At 39.9% G+C, this 18,159-nt stretch overlaps 1 protein-coding gene across 4 annotated transcripts in view; it reads right to left on the bottom strand.

Annotated features, from left to right (window-relative positions):
• Positions 1-18,159, bottom strand: part of NOL4 (nucleolar protein 4) — a 208,338-nt gene that overhangs the window by 86,052 nt on the left and 104,127 nt on the right. Inside the window, exon 1 of one of the 4 annotated variants that reach the window (XM_014937023.1) lies at positions 17,861-17,991. The exons of the other annotated variants lie outside the window; for them this stretch is intronic. The gene's annotated coding sequence lies outside the window, so the exon portion shown is untranslated. Of the gene's footprint in view, positions 1-17,860; positions 17,992-18,159 lie in introns of those variants that run through there. 4 annotated transcript variants of the gene reach the window in all.

Here is an 18,159-nt window from a genome sequence, read left to right on the forward strand (position 1 = left end):
ATAATAAAAATCATAATTTAAATGCTTTTCTTTTAGGAACATTTTTTTGGTTTTACCAAATGCTTTATAATTAATGGCTGCAATAAAAAATAAAGCTATGTTTTGGTATGTACCACTTTTACATTAGCTCTTACAAATAGAAATGTATATACAATAAAAAACGTAACATTCCTAGAATAAGACTTTTAAGTGTGTATACTAACCCAACTTGCAACATAGCAATGGAAATGTTCTGATTTAAAAATGTGGGACTACTGGAGGATTTCAGCTAAATAAATTAATAAGGTAAGAGAATTTATCCTTAATAAACTCTCTATCATGCCTCAGACTTATGTTTTACAGGGCATAACACATTAAAAAGGTTAAAATTCTAAACACGGTCTCTGAAATAAATATGCTATTTTATTATTGTGAACTAGAAAATCGTACATCAGTGGCTTGCTTGCTGTACTCTTCCAACACTTTTATGTTATAAACCATACAGGACTGGCCACACATTCTGAACATATTTTTTTTTAATTGCTTTGTTTTGTTAACCTGTAAAAAAAAATCTAGTTTCATGAAAATACATAATAAAAATCATAATTTAAATGCTTTTATTTTAGGAACAGTTTTTTGTTTTTATCAAATGCTTTATAATTAATGGCTGCAATAAAAAATAAAGCTATGTTTTGGCATGTACCACTTTTACATTACCTCTTACAAATAGAAATGTATATACAATAAAAAACGTAACATTCCTAGAATAAGACTTTTAAGTGTGTACACTAACCCAACTTGCAACATAGCAATGGAAATGTTCTGATTTAAAAATGTGGGACTACTGGAGGATTTCAGCTAAATAAATTAATAAGGTAAGAGAATTTATCCTTAATAAACTCTCTATCATGGATGTGGGACCACTGGAGGATTTCAGCTAAATAAATGAATAAGGTGAGCAGAATTTATCCTTAATAAACTCTCTATCATGCCTCAGACTTATGTTTTACAGGGCATAACACATTAGAAAGGTTAAAATTCTAAACACGGTCTCTGAAATAAATATGCTATTTTATTATTGTGAACTAGAAAATGGCTTTCTAATAGAATCATAGAATGGTTTGGGTTAGAAGGGACATTAAAGTTCCAAGTTCTACAATATCGAGTTCTAAAGTCTTGTTCCAACCCCCCTGCCCTGGGCAGGGTCCAAGTTCTAGAATACCAAGTTCTAAAGTCTAGTTCCAACCCCCCTGCCACGGGCAGGGACACCTCCCACTGGACCAGGTTGCCCAAAGCCCCATCCAGCCTGGCCTTGAACCCCTCCAGGGATGGGGCATCCACAGCTTCTCTGGGCAACCTGTTCCAGTGTCTCACCACCCTCACAGTAAAGAATACAGGGTCTTTTATTTTTAAAGAAAATAGCCATATTAAAATTCATTTTAAAAGCTCTAACAGGGTCTTTAATTTTTAAAGAAAATAGCCATATTAAAATTCATTTTAAAAGCTCTAAAATATCATAAAGAAATCTAGATTGCCTTAGTTAAGAAAGAAACACTTTGGTTACCACTGATTCATATTTAAGACTGTTAACAGATAATTGGCTTCTTGATTATCAGTTTAACAAGTGACAGTTAGATCCAAATTAATTAAATCAATTACTGAATCAGTCACTGAGCAAGGGATGCTCCTCCCTTTGAAGGGCTCAGAAAATTCCCTGCTGTTGGGAGCAAAGAGAGAAACAAATGAGTAACCACAGGATGCAAAGAGCCACATAAAAGCTGGGGGCACTGCCTACTCTGCAGCACACAAGTTCTGTGTGCCAGCACCCAAGTGTCCCGGGTTGCGCAGTGCAGAGGAGCCACTACCAGGACACAGGTGGCTAAATGGGAATGATGGAGAAGGGAGGGAGCTGTGCCTAGAGCCAGATCCAAGAACAACCGTGTCCAAAGCAAGGCTGTTTGTTAGTTTTGGCTTACAATCATAAGGAATAATGCTTTTATTTCTTTTTTTTTTTTTTTTCCCCACTCTGTACAATGAATGGTTGACAACTAAAACTTACACTTGTCTGAGAATGTTACAATGCAAATGCAAAAAAAATAAAAAATCTTTTGTACTTGCTGTAAACCACAACCATTGAAAAAATTCCTACGCTGAGTAAACGTGATCAAGCACTATAATACTTGGAAACAATAATACAGCATTTACATGATTTTGGCTTTGCTTAGCAAATGCTTAGTTACTTGATGGCAAATCTCAGTTTGTACTGAGATTAAATATCTGCTTTTACAGTCATTGAACCTTGCTTGTTAGAAACAGGAACTATTGTCTGTCAGGATAATGCTCAGGAGAATGGCTACAGTGGTTATAAATCACACTTTTGCCAAGTAAACATAAATATGTATTGCCATAAAAGAGATCAAGAAAAAGTAGTGGTTTGTGCTGTAGTTTCTTACAGATGTTACCAAGGTAACTAAATTACAAGGTTTAGTACTTTTCTCATCCTTGGGCAGCTGGTCTGTTCTTGCCAATAATAAAGCTACTCTAAAGAGTTTCTAAGGTATCAGGAACACAGACCACATCAGGAATAACCCGGTTTGGGAAAAAGGCAGGAGGGTCTGGTCCAAGAGAAAAAAGACACGTTTACCCTCAGATATCGGCAGCAATGGCCCCAGCATCTCCTGGCCCTTCTTGGGGCCAACTTGCCCCACTCCTGGGCCTGCACAGCTGCCATGGGGCAAGGCTGGTTTCATGGAGACCTGTCCCTCCGACCACCATCCCCAGTGGCAACCACCTCTCCGGGGAGCAGGAGGTGAGATCTCACCTCCTCACTGCACCCAGCACAGCTGGTGAGCTGGGGCCTGGGTAGGGACCTGCAGTTTGCATGCACAGTTTTCTCACCTTTGTTTATCACTACATCTCAGCAATGCTGAACTGCCAGGCCCTCCTGAGGCAGCCACCATTAACTCCCTCAGGGGGCTGAGCAAACCCCAGCAGCCCTCCCTGGGTTCACTTGGGCACCAGCGGCGGTCGCCAGTTGCTCCAGGCTCCTTTCCCATGGCTGGTTGATGAGGGAGAAAATAAAACATCTGGGTACTCAGTCCCAATGCCACCACTGATGGAAGGACAGAGCGTTTGCAAAACAGTCTGAACTGCCATCACAGGGCAGGTTTTGTGGGAAGACCTCCAGGGAACCATGGCACAGACACTGGGAGCTGAGAGGGGAGGGAGCAGAGAGCAGTCACGAAAGAGGCTGTGGGACAAGCTGATGTATTCATCACCTCCCAGGGCCCCCGCTATCCACAGGCATCAGTCATGACAGCAAATGATGGACTCATCAAAAGCTGCTGCTTGCTCAGGGCAGACCCCATGCACAGGAACTGTGCAGTTTTCAAACCCTTAGTGCAGCACGCTGGAAGACTGGAAGCACATCTACAACGGGTTTTGTTACTGAAGCCTGAAAAGGGAGAGTCTGACTGCAAAACGTGTGTTTCAATTCTCAAAAACAGCCAGCTGGTGCCTCACCTACGCAGAGACCCTCCCCTAGGGATTAAAGAGCATCATCCCTCAGAGAAAGACTTCAAGAGCAGAAAGAAAGTTCTTTTGGATCAGGCAGCAGCCACCTTCTTGCTGAAGCAAGGATCATTGTCCAGGCTTAGGCATGGAGTTCTCACTCATGGACTAATATTTCCTAAACCTCCTGATGCAAAGACCTCCTTCTCCCACCTTGCACAGAGTTCCACCCTGATCCCCTGCTCTGACCAACACCCTTTGGGCACCTTCAGTTCAAGTACCCTTCATGTCAGGGGTAATTCTCAAAACAAGAACTGCAGTCATTTTCCTACTTCATGTTAGTTTCTTATCATTTGTCGCACTGCATTAGAGCTTTCAACTTATTCTTCCAGATTGCCTTGAGGCCAACTAGACACAAAGTGACACCAGCTTTTGTTTTTGCAGACTTGAGAAGTCCAGGGTCCTGCCTGAGAACTTTCCAGTCTCATTGCAGTCACCACAGTGTTAGCTTCTCCCCCTGCTTTTGGAGGAAACTTGGAAATGGTAGAAGAAAAGACAATGCCAAAGAAAGCGCAAGCAAACAGATGCTCTGAATAAGAGTTTTGGTTCTCAGAACTGTTGTCACCTTACTTATCTGCCACAGACATTCACATTATCATGGCCTAAACTTCTGCCAAAACCCAATTTTTCTGTATTTAACACCTTGGATTCTGCAAGGCGATTTCCCTGACAGTTGATAGTTTAAGGACACTCTGGTTTAGAGAAGGAAACCAGGTCTTAATTTAGAGGATTATGTTCTCCTACCAAAACAATGTCCAGATCTATGAATAGGAAAACAGCATATATTGCTAGAATTAGAGATTCTTCTGTTACTTTTTAAAACACAGTTCTTCAAGCCAGAGGGAACTGTCTTCAGGCAGGCGATGTCAAATGCTCAACGCCGTTCCCAGTAAGAGTGCTTTCTTAAAAGCAAGTTGAAGAGTGCACCAAATCTGGATGGAATAAGAAGTCCTCCAAGCATCAGTTTTCTGAGAGCACAAATATAAGATATGAACTCTGATACGAGCACCATAGAACTACTGTGAATCTCAAATCAAGGTACATATATACAACTGTCACCTGCCTCCTTGCGACAAAACCCTCCAAATGTTTTAAAGGATCTCTTGCATTACTCTTACCAATTAATTTCATACTATAAATCACTCAGACTTTTCATATTCCTTGCAAGTAAGTTAGGAAGAAGTCAACAAGCCATTCTACATAAAGACAGATTTCTGAATAAATCCTCTCTCTTTCTCGAATCAATTCTAAGGCTAGAATTCAATTAATATTTACAGTATGCTTAAATAGTTTATACAGCTGAGATTTCAGCTGCCTGAAACTTACTGCATATTTTACTAGTCAGTAATCCATAGTGCTGGCCTTCAGCCCTAACAGCAGTATTGTGGCACATTCCTACAGCCACATGGAAGCTCAGATCTGCTGAAAGGACAGACGCGATGATGGGTCAGGGAGGTAAGGAACCCTTCTCATTAACACTAGGGATGAAGCAAGAGCCCCATGATCCCTAAGCAGCTCTAACACAGCTCCCTTTTTTTGCCATGAAGCAAGGCAGATAGACTACTTAGAAAGTAGACAAAAAACAAGGGAAATGCAATTAACCTTACAGCACCTTTGGCTCTCTTGAGGCATTCTGACTATATAAGGGCATCCCACAAACCCAAAACCATTCCTGGTGGTAATGAGTCCATTTAATCACAGCAAATGAACAAGGCTATTGTTGGGGCCACCTTGTTCATTGGGATGGTAGAGAGGCACAAATGCAGCCAAAGCAGACACTGATGCTTGCAGACCCCAAGGTAGCATGCACACAGGTTAAATGAACACTTAGAGTGAGTTGCCTGCTGACAGAGCATCTCAGAAAGGTCCAGTTACTGTAAGATGGGTAACTGTTCTTTGTAAAAGGAGGAAGTTGGATGTGAATGAGTTGAGTGGGATGAGTGAGACTGAAGCTGCTGGTTCTGCAAGTGCAGGCTGTCAGAAAACCCACTCTCAAAGATTGTCTACCAAAGTCCTGTATGATGAAGGTTCCTATAATCTCTTTGGGCCAGATACCACCAGCCCGGGTCTTGTTAAACACCAGCTTACACCCTAGTGATCTGATTCATTTGAACTGACCAGGATCACTTGCAAGAGACTGCAGACCAAAGAGGACAGACTCCAGTCCAGTTTTGAGTTACTATGCTGTTCTCTCTAACCTTTGGCTTCATTATTGCACATGCTTTATTCTTCCTATGTTAAACTACAACTCTAATGAAAATAATACTCTACGTAAGCAAACATTTAAAGCTAATTTAGTGACATTACTTTTGTAATTCCACAAACCCAAGGCACACTACCAAATCTTCCTAACCAGAGCTATTGAAAAAAATGCTCTACCAGTGGCAACTGACAGCAGGCAGTTTTGGGAGAGGAACACCATGAATCAGACAAAAGGTGGTGCACAGCGCTGACTCACAGAAACTTCTGTAACACAAAATAATTACAGAGACTTTTCTAAAAGAACTGATAAAAAAAGCGAGGTCACATTTCACTCCCACCACTTTTCACAATGACCGTTTAATACCAATTTGTCACAGTTATGTATTCGGTTATGCTTCATTTACATCACAAGTCATGTTTCAAGCACAAGTTCAATACATAACTTAAAAGCCAGTCAAAACCAACTATATCTATTCATCTTCTCCATTCCCTTTCATATTACGATAAAGAACAGTGTTTGAATTAATAGAGGTACAAAGGTGATTTCAGACTCTCTATTATTCCTCATTCCATAAAGCACAGAATGTCCATAGTTGGTCAAATCAAAAATCCATTAAGTCCAATATCCTATCTCCAGCAGTGGCTATTAGGACATGTTTAGGGAAGGGAATAAGGCAAGCATATACAATTCTTCCTCCTATGGCTTGTCGAGCCCTTAATAATTTTCAACTCAAGGTCTTTCAGAGCTGGATGTGGTTTCTAGCAACATACTGATGGTCAAAAGATTTCTTTTCCATGCAAATATCTAGTCTCTCTTTGAACCTGCATAAACCTCAAGCAACCTTCTTTGCTCCTCCAAAAAGTTAATGCTACTATTTTTGTTCCCACTACAACGCCAGGATTGTGTCAAAGAAACAAAGAACAGGAATTAAGAGGTGGGCAAGAGCCTTTCCAGAGCACAGGAGTGAGGTGATGTGCACCAAGCTCAGTCCCTTCATTCTCAATGAGACTGCCTTTGCTCCATCATAAGAATATGTAAGAATTGTCCTCTTCATCTAACCTCACTAACATTAACAACTTTTTTTTCTCTTTTTGATACATGGTAACTTTTCCTGATGTGGTTGGCTTCTGTGAATTCAGATCTTGCTGCATTGAAATTTGAACCTGGGAAGTCCATCAGTTTCAGTGCTATGCCAATCAATGAATCCCTCACTGTTTTTTTCAGTGGTGGAGGAATAGGTCAGGAGCTACTTCATATGATCACTCATTGCACACGTTTATGAAAAGAAAAAGGAACAAATCAAACTACAAAACCAATCCTTAGCATTGTCAACAAGAGTACAGTAAATTTTATAGGTTTAATATACACATGCATATACACAGTGGAATCAGCATTAGCCAAACTGTAAATCTTATCTCATTATTAAACAACCCCCCCAGTAATTCACAATCTTTCCATGGATAAATGTCTCTTCTTGTTGGAGGCACAAAACAGGCAGCTATTTTATTCAATTATAACATTAAATAACTACACAGTGAACAACTGCCACTCCGTGACATCAGCAACTATCAGAAAAATAATACTGCCCTGTCAGTGACAGTGTTATAGAAGAGCTCGTTTATAAAGCTTCATGAGTGGTTGCATGCTTACTTGCCTGCAGAGCTACTGTCCCTGTCCCTACTGTCCCTACAACAAGGAGACGAAGCAGAATGGCTATTTGGAGGGCACTGCACATGTAAATAACCAATTGAGTCTCACTGGGTCCACGGGAGCATTATCACTGTGCATCTAGTTTGTACTTGAGCTTTGGCATTTCCACTTCAAAAGACGCAGCACTCACTGCCTCTGGGGAGAAAAATCTTTGGTTTTTTTCTTTACTTTGGAGAAACCTCTAGGGCACTTTCTGTGCCAAAAGCTCTATCAAGCAGTTGTTAACACAGAAATCCTGCAAGTCTTCTAAAAGTTCTTATGCTGCGTATGGGATGATTTGAACATCTCAATGTCATCTGGCATTGAGAATAGTGGCTTAGAGCTCCATCTCTGGACAAGCACTGCAGGAACAAGTTCTCAGCCCAGTAACATATGAGTGATAACAGAGGTATTGCCTTATACTCATCCCAAACAGGACTCCAGACTTCAGAGTAGTTTATCGATATGAAGCTAGGAACTGAGGAAGGCTGGGAAACAGGCAGGCAAGCAGGGTTCAGGACAGACTAACTCTGACTTTTGAGAGTCACTGAAATTCCAACCATAGCCAGAATACATCAGTCACAAAGACATTTGGGACAGCCACATGTTAAGAAAAGGAGAAATGTGACGCTTTTTCCTTAAAGTGAGGTAACTTAAGAGAGCTTACCCTCTTCTCTCTCTTGCTCACCCCGGAAGAGGCTTATGCTGCTCCAGCTAAAGGTTGCTGTGGGTAGCAGCAACCACTGCCAGGAATGGCAGCAAGAAGAATCTGATACTGTGCTAGCAATAGACAAAAGAGGAACATGTATGTTCATGGCTGATGCCCAAACATCAAGCCAAATGGGGCTGAAAGGAATTTTTTTTAAACTTATCTGCCACTTAGACCATATGCATATGTGTGATGTCATGTTTTACTTCATCAAGATCTGCTAGAAGACAAAAGCAAAGAGGAAAGATCTGCAGACTGGATGCCCCGAATACTGGCATTTTTAACAAAGCCCTTTAAAGTCTAAAATTTGGCCTCCCTGCATCAGCGTGCTGAGTCGGGTCACACAGTGGTATCAATCTATACTTCTTTCTGGAAGGGTGAAGCCCTGACCACAAGCAAGACAAATTATTGCCTCACAGCTCTGCACCCCTCAGCAAACTGCTGCCTGCTCTTCTGTAAAGGCAGCAAGGCTACAGTGCAGGATGACCTCAGGCTCGTTATACTCCCTCCATCAGTAAAACTGGGAGAGAAAGAGGGGAGAAGCCTTAAGAGCAAACAGAAACAGCTGCTTTGAGCTTCATATATCCTTAGCAACATTTAACCCAAACCCCTGCTTGGACCCCCAAACTGTACATCACAAATTGCTGGATTTGCCTGTCTATTATATTCCTAGCAGAAAACTGAGCAGAAGTTTCCTCTTCAAATATGAAAAAAATCCTATGTCTGTTAATATTATGCCCATCACTAGAAGACCACAATGAAGTAGAAATAAGAAACAAATCACCAAAGTCAATAATTTTTTTTACAGTTCCCAAAATAAAGCTGAGCATTTGGTCACACATCATCTAAAAATGGACTAGAATAAGAGGTATCTGAAGACAAAACCGAATGATCTTGCTAGATGGTCTGTCAGCACAATATCTCTGGCGAACCAAGTAACTATGATTCAATGCCCAGAAAATTCATAAAGCCCGAAGGGTCTGACAGATAGTTCTGGCATATCCACTGCTACTCCTCACCAGAGCTGTGCACTTGAAATTTTCACTGTCAAGCCACCTGACTTAGGCAATGCATCTCCTGTTTCGAACTTTCCCTCCCACTGCAATGCAGTGAACTGTGCTTTGGTGGGGAACAGAGCAAGTATGAGAGGGTGCATTGGACAAAAAGGTAAATGAAAGATGGGAAAACTTGAAAATTGTTTGCACTTGAAAACTTTTGCATGAAGACTATCATTTTACAGTTCCTTTCTGAGAAGCTAGCATCAATAGAAACACTAAGGGTTCTTGGACATAATACTATTTTAGTAACTTTCAAAAATTTCCTCTCATTAGAGGCAATCACTTTGCCCTTGCTGAAACATCACTGAGTGCTAGTCTCAAAACCAGATAACTCAACAAGGCTAGAAAGTAGAGCAAACAGAATACTGCACTTCAGAGAGAATCCATCACCTGTTTTGCAGTTCCTTGCAGACGGGAGAGACTTCTTAAAAAATAAAATAAGTGGTCTATGTTTCTAATTCACTAAAGGCTTCTGGTAGCCCAGCAGGATTCAGCAATGGGACAGTCCACACACAGAGAATTTGCAGCACATGCTTCTTCTGTCTCTACAGTATTGATGAGGTACCATTACCAATGAAATTTAAGAATGTTTTGATCACAGTGAATCAGTTCTATTCTCACTAAAATTCCAACAACTATCTATGTACAGATTGTTATTAAAGGTCAGAGCACTAGAAAGGGAAATAGTAAACCCCACCAAAGAGTCCAACTGCAATACCTACTTGTCCTCCTTATAATATGGGATTGGCTAAGAGGGAAGAGCAGCATAAAATGATGAGACATGACCATTTGCTGAGCTGGCCCAGCAGATCTGTGTGTGGGAACCAGCAGGCTGCTCCTGGTACACCAAGCATCCTGTCCACAAATTGTTCTCTGTTGCAAAACTAGTGAGGGGAGAAAGGGGGATCCTAGAGCAAGAGCACTCACAGAAATGTTTGGTGTTATTTTAAACAACACAATCGACAATGATATTGCAAAATCCACTATACAATTTGTAAACAATCTGTAAACAAGATTATTTGGCCCATTATAAACTTTGTATTTTGAAGGTATCATCATTGTATAGCTACCTGAATCTAATTAAAATGCACATTAGAAACAGAAACAGCTGTATGGCAAACAGCTTTATGGTAAACCTGTTCCTAAGCTTCCAGAGAATTTAGAAAATACAGAGTGTTTGCAAAAAAAAAGCAATGAAGAGAATAAGCAACACTTGCTGATAGACTTTCTCCTGCTTAACTAATCTGTAAATGCCCATTAAAACAATAGAATCATAGGAAGTTCTTTCAAATCCCAGATCATCACTTTGCAATTCTTATCATCATGCAATTGGGGAGGGACTCTTTATCAGGGAATGTTGTGATAGAACAAGGGGTAATGGTTTTAAATTGAAAGAGGAGAGATTTAGATTAGATATTAGGAAGAAATTCTTTCCTGTGAGGGTGGTGAGGCACTGGAACAGGTTGCCCAGAGAAGTTGTGGATGCCCCATCCCTGGAGGTGTTCCAGGCCAGGCTGGATGGGGCTTTGAGCAACCTGCTCTAGTGGGAGGTGTCCCTGCCCATGGCAGGGGGGTTGGAACTCGATGGTCTTTGAGGTCCCTTCCAACTCTAAACATTCTATGATTCTAATTATTTTCATAAACTGATCATCTCCCTTCCTAAATAAAAATTATGTACTAATTCTGAAGGAACTGTGTCTTCCAGAAACTTAGTTTAAAATTTTTAAAAGCAGAAAATAGATCTAAAACTGAGTTTGAGAATAGAATAAGCTTATTACTTCTGGGTGGAAAGTTTTTCTCATTGGATCAAGCAGAGAATTTATGCATGCTGCAAAGTGGAACACATGGTATCAATCTTGATCATGAATAGAATGTTATTTACAATAACTATTACAATCTTGGTGAGCTGTTTTCTTTTACATCCAGTGCAAAAGCAAACAATAATACCGATACTCAACAGCAGGAAATGCTCTCCCCAAAAAGCAGCTAATTTTTCCTTTTCTGCAATTGCAAATAACTGCCATCAGAAGAAATAATACAAACCAATGCAACAACAAAACCAAAACCAACAAAAAATAACCTAAGTGAAAGCTGGCAATGGTAAATGCACTCTGAGCAAATCTATTAATTGTACTTCAAATAGAAATGTAGGTGGGAAAGCTTGTAGCGAATGGCACCTATAGGTGCTTCAGTTATGACAGCTTCTGAGACTGTTCCTTATTCTGTATATAGGAATCAACAGAAAACTTTAGAGCTAGATATCTAATTAGTCCAAAAATTACAAAATAATCTGGGGAAGGCATAATTTAAGTGAGTGTGACAGGCTCCAGTATACAGAAAGATATTGACACAAAATGACCAATCATACTAAGTAAGTAACATGTAAGTTCAGGTACTTAAAAAAGTTTCATCTGTCTAAGCAAAGAAATGGTTACAATCTTTCAATCTCCAACACATGAACATAAACATGTTGGAGGACTCATAGGGCAGCCTTCCTAAAAGAAATACCCTCTATTACCCTGTGTCAACTACACAACAGCTTCAATAGAGAAGCATTTAGGAAGTGGTCTAAAGATATGATCTTCCTCTTCAGAAAAGTTTCTAATATTTCAATTATACTCGTGGCAAACAGATAAACATAGTTTTTCAAGCTCCTGATCCCATCTCCCCAACATTGGCTGAAGTCCCCACAACTGTGGGATACAATCCTGTAGTATTGAGTGCACATTATCAACAGAGCAAAGAAGAGAAAAACACATATAGATGGAGATGGAGTAGCTATCAATGATGCTAAATATACCTAAACTCAAGTCACTGTGTGACTTGATTGAGATTGGAGGTTTGAAACTGGATCTCTCAACCCTAGGAATAATGTACTATGAGGCTTCTAGAATTTTGGTCCAAGATCTTTCAGTCTGAACTTGAAAAGCCGGTGAAGATTAAAATTTTGTCAGAACTGCTTTAATTTCAGTATTATCTTCTTTTGTTGATGAACACCTGAGACAGCTCTAATTTGAAATATTTCCAACAAATGGCAAAAACCACTCAATAAGTGCGGTGAATATCACTGGTGTGGGGTCCTTTCTATATAGATGTCATTGCCCAATTCTCAAGCAGTCTCTTTTCCCAAGATGCATTTCTTTTTAACTTCAGCACTGAAATCTGCAATTTCTGGAGTTTCCTACGCTATGAGTCCCTGCCAAACTCAACACCACAGCTGCTGCTGCAGGAAATTAAGATAAAATGCAGGGAGTGGAGGCTGAGCTTTTGTATTGGAAGTGGAACTTATGCCAACAGCAAGCAGCACATTTGCAGACAGTAAAAGGACTGGTACTGTTAATGCAATTTCTACATCACGTGGTAACCACAATATGAGCCATCAAAAACAATCTTTAGTAGTTTATGTAGTAGCAAAGAGCAGAATGGAAGGACATTAGTGAATGTCATGGCACTCTTGCCCTTGGACTTGAATATCCAAAACACAGTTTTGATCAGATGGCAGTTGGTTTGCTGCTGGCTGAAAGCATTCACAAATCACAGATGCAATCAGGGTTGCTGCTGTTGTTGCCATCAACCCACACATACAGTAGTCGTCTTCTCCTCAGCATGTTTCAGAAAACAATTTCAAAGATAATGACTAGAGAAATTACAAACTCAAAATGACTGATTATCCACCTACAGACAGACCATTAAAGGGGTTCACATCAGGATACAATAACTAATCTATTGTCAAGAATAAGTTTGCAATGAGAAATTAAAATGTACTATGTGTGAAAAGATTGATCACTCAAATCTTGAGCTCAGATTCATTCTCCTATCCCTTGTAAAACTCCAAGTGGACTCTTCTGGCAACAGAACAACAGAAACCCTGGCGTCCCATTGCATAACTTCCTACTACAATTGCAATTTTGATATTGCTGATATTAACATTTGATATTTTGATATTTGGCATCTAAAATAAACCTCAGCATTGCCCTAGAGGATGCCTGTACACCCCTCATGCTCCCTGTAGACACCTATCGACATGGTCTCACAAATGACCTCTGGAGAAGACAAAAAATTCAGTTTGCTGTGGCTAGAAGTGTCCAAAACTCAAATAATGGAGCTGCAACAAGAACAACCCCACTCCTTTAAGTATTAGGGCTGTCAGCCAGACAGCACCTTGTATCTCAACTACCACTAGAAACAGAGAATTTGCCCACAAAATCTTGTTTTTTCTCCCTTTGTATTTGGCCCTGCTGAAAATCAACATTGCTGTTTTGCTTAACTCATTAGCTAATATAAAGATCTTAGTACACAGGAAGCCACAAAGCCAGCAGCATAGCACTGAGAAAGCACTTTTTAATTAACTGCTACAAAGCTGGCCAGAAAAACACCATAGACAGGGCTGGAATCTACCTTCAGATGCATATGATCTTAATCTCACTAGAGTGCACAGGAGTCAGTGTGTGCAGCCTGGGAAATAATTTAGTCCATTAAATTCATGCAATTTACATACAATTAGTGGCTTCAGAGTTTTACTTTTGAGCAGAAAAGGAGGATAAAGGAGGTTTAAAATAATCAAAATATTCCCATGTAGCTGGCTATTACTGTTTCAAATTAGGGTAAACTGTCAACTCAAAAGATTTTTTTTTTAATCCTTGCAGATTTGTTTAAACAAAAGGAAAATACAAATATTAATCAAAATATTTGAGCTTATGTTTAAAGACAAACAAAGTCTCAATAGATTTAAGCTTCCTGTTTCAACTGAAAATACACTTCTTTCATAGAAGGCCACTTCTGCTACCTTCAAATCGGCCGTTTATAGTCTTCTTGGGAACATAACATATATATGTACATTTTAAAGGAATTAAATAGGCAGAGATGCTTCAGGAAAAAAAAAGTACCTTGCAATCAAGAAAAAATATCAACATTATTACTGTTTCCTTACTAAAATGTGAAGGATAAGTCTCATACAGAGAGACGAATACATTGTGTGTAAAGTTTGTATATAATATAAATTTGTTCTTTTTGCAATTGATTTGATGAGAATACCAGCAGCAAGATTCCTGCTGGGACAGAATAGAGTTTGTGATTTTATCATATTTGTAGATATTAAAAGACAGCCAGGTTCTGTGAGGGGCAATGTGCTACCCAGAAAGTGCTGAACGTTTTACCTATTTTTCCTTGAATGAATATCTCAAGGAAAGAGCGGCAAAGTGCTAGTCATGAATTCCAAAGGCAGGTTGTAGGCAGAAGCTGTGTTGTACAAGTTGGGAGGGGGCTAGTTTGCAATAGTGAGAAATGTTTCAAGGAAAGACAGCAACACACTATTAATAATATTTTTCTGATTGGTGTCATAATTCAAAAGTTTGAACGGTTTCACAGATTCAACAGAGTTGGAAGGGACCTCTAGAGGTCATCTGGTCCAACTCCCCTGCTAAAGCAGGATTGCCCAGAGCACATCACTCAGGACTGCATCAAGGTGGGTCTTGAAAATCTCCAGAGAAGGGGACTCCACACCCTCCCTGGGCAGCCTGTTCCAGGGCTCTGTCACCCTCACCATAAAGAAGTTCTTCCTCATTTTTGAGTGAAACTTCCTATGTTCCAACTTATGCCCGTTCCCCCTCGTCCTATCACTGGAAACTACTGAAAAGAGTCCGGCTCCATCATCCTTCAACCCACCCTTTAGGAACTTGTAAAGATAGATCATTCTTCTCTTCTCTGGTGAAACCCCATGAACATTAAACCGTCCCATTTACTTTTATGCACGGAAAAGAGCATTCTGTTAGCCAGTTGAACATCTAGCCAGCAGACAGCCTGAACGCAAGGACACAGTGGCACAGGGAGAAGGCAGTTCAGGAAGAGGGCAATACTTGTAGGGAGCAGGAATTCTGGGCAGAAGCAGAAAGAAAAGAAAAGGGTGGGCAGAGGAGTGACCCGCTGATGTGGGGAAGCCAACAGTTCTCTCAACAGGAGAGTGCCACAGAGGACCCCTGGCAGAACATGCCACGTCTATTATTTTTAAGAGTTTGGGAACTCTGACTTTTTTGTGTACAGCAAGCAGGGTCACTTCTGTTTTTTCGCTTCTAGTAACTCAAGGAAATTAATTTTATTTAATCAAAACAGAGTTTATACAGGAAGTCCCTCAAGTTTAGAGGCCTAGACTCCTGAGCGTGAGCAGTCTCTATCAATTGTACCTGCCCTGGTGTAATACAGTTCCAAGTGTTCAAGGAGCCTTCACATCCTTTACTCAGAAGAGAATGGAACATAGTTTATGGGTTTAGATGTATGCTTTGAACCTCACACGCAGTTAGTCCTGTTTACAGTTGGTGCTTAAAGTTGTCTAGAAATACAGATAGGGAATTCTAGTCCCTCAGTCCTAATAAAACTTGGACCAACTTCCTAAAATCACACATTCTGCAGAAAACAGACAAAGCTGAGACCAGCCAACATTATTCCGTACAGAACTTTAATGCTGGAGGGAAAAAAAAAAAAAAAAGGGAAAAAGGGAAAAAAGGGAAAAAAGGGAAAAAGGGAAAAAGGGAAAAAGGGAAAAAGGGAAAAAGGGAAAAAGGGAAAAAGGGAAAAAGGGAAACAAATCATGTCCTTGAGACAAAGAAATCCAACATCTTGGATAATTTAATTTAAAATAATTCAAAAAAAAGGACACACAAGGTAGGAACTTTGTGCAGTTAACCGCCTGCACAAAGGCGGGTTATTTTAAAAGTTGTAAACAGCTCTGTTAAAAAGTGTCACTCTAAAACACAGCCTCACAGAGGCAGTGAAAACACACAATGAACTCTCTGATAGATGTTTCCTTGTGTTATTTTATCACAGAAGGGACTTTTTAATCAGGATTTTTTTTTTTTTGAGGGGTAACAAGCAATAATTTCGATTACAAACACCAATTTCTCAGAGGTTTTTCTAATGAAAAATATTTTTAGTTACATTTTCCGTTACCCCAAAACCTACTTTGCACGGCAGGATCGCATGGAATCCCTGTCACCCATATGTCTACCACAGAGTCAAGGGCCAGCCTGAATAATGGCTTAAAGCTTCCATACCTTTTGTGTTTATTTCTATAGTCCTCCATATAATAGATGTACACTGGCTACCAAGTTTTTTAACCACAAAGAAGACAGACATTGCCTTTGATTATCAGTGCTCACACTATTTGGTAAACTAGTCAATGAAAGGCAGTTTTCAGGGAACACCACTCATATACTAACCAATCTGGAGCTTATGTGTGACTCTTTCTGAGCTGCCCTGGGAGGGAGAAGAAAAAAATAAATGTCCCTTCACTACCTATTCCATTGACCCAAGTCTCTGGAAAGGCAACACAGTGCACTGTCACCAATATCTGTCAAGATGCTTTCCCTTTTTACCCCATAGACAAACATGGAAATACAATATATGCCATTACTTTAAGCGGACTGAGCGTATTTATAAGGTTTTTGCAACAATAAACATTTTTGATACCAAAAATATACCTATCCTTCAAGGTGAAAACAGGTCTTTTACTTCCTCAGTGTTCTATTATCACAAATCATTAATGGGCCTCATTAAAACAAAGACCCCACTTGTCTGCATATATATATGCATGTATGTATTGCAGAAACACACATTCCCCCATACATTTCCATACATGCAAAACACATATATGCATAAATAGATCTGAGTTAGAGAATACCGCAATACATTAAATAACCGTTAATAATTTTAAAGTTATTTTTTTGATTAAATACTCAACAGAAAAAGCATGCATACTAAAAATGTGCAATATATTAAATAACCGTTAATAATTATAAAGTTATTTTTTATTAAAACCTCAACAGAAAAAGCATGCATACTAAAAATGTAGAAACACATAGGCTAAACATATAAACTGCTGAAAAAAAATAAGTTTAAGAAAAGCTGACAGTAATACAAAGCAGACAGTTAAAATCTTACTGCAAACACTCTACTTTAAAGCTGGGAGTCTTGAGCATACAGGATCATATCAAAGAAAGCCAGAGCAATAAAATAACCAGAAATGGAATAGCTAGAATACCCTCTGTTTAACTCCACCAGCAAGAAAACAAACACACATTTCACATGCTGCATCATGTCACAAACCACCTTAATTTAGCCACATTAAAATGAGTCTGCTTCAAATAAAAGCTCGTATCATGACTATACCTTTAAAAAGCTCATGTTTTCTCTGTTTGGGTTTTAATATGAAGAAAAAACAAGGCTGAATCAGGAGTTGTAAATTTTCACGCTTAATTTGATAGTTCAGCACTTTTGCAGTTGAGTTTGCAGCACAAACAGATCGGTTTCCTCATGCTTTCCCGCTTATTTTTCAGCACACAGGAATTCTTAAGCACGCCGCACGGTGCATACACAATTTGCAAGGCATGCTCATCCTCACTTGCTCAGCTTTATACTCCAAATGAGACATGCTTCAGATTTCTAGGTGCGCATCTCACGGTGATGTTTTAAAATTTTATCACCTAGTTTCCAGGGAACTGAGGCTTTGAATCTATATTTGAAATACCACCTGAATGGGTGAAACATATTGGTATTCCACACACAGCCTCCTGCTGTCATTCCACTGTTGGCATGGGACAGTCTTCACCAAGACTTAGAAAACCTCATTCAATATTCCTCTCTGGAGGATCTGACACTTACTGTGAATTCTGCTCTTCAACTTAAATACCAGTGTCTGTGGCAGGCCAATTCTATCATTGCAGATACAGCATCCCTCAGGCGAGGTCCAACCTTTCTCTCGCAGTGCACCCAGGGATTAGCTTGACTTCCCCTAAATTCTCTCCAGTGCACAGTACGAGCTAATCTTTCCTGTAGGAAGCAGGAGATGGGGTTGCCATGACAACAGAGCACATTCTAGCAGTGGGACCACTGAGATGAGCTGAAAAGACGACAGTGAAACATGCACTCAGCCTTCCTCCGGGGCTACGGGCTTCTTCCTC

This window comes from Calidris pugnax, unplaced genomic scaffold, assembly GCF_001431845.1.
Source record: "Calidris pugnax isolate Ruff unplaced genomic scaffold, ASM143184v1 scaffold51, whole genome shotgun sequence".
NCBI lineage: Eukaryota > Metazoa > Chordata > Aves > Charadriiformes > Scolopacidae > Calidris > Calidris pugnax.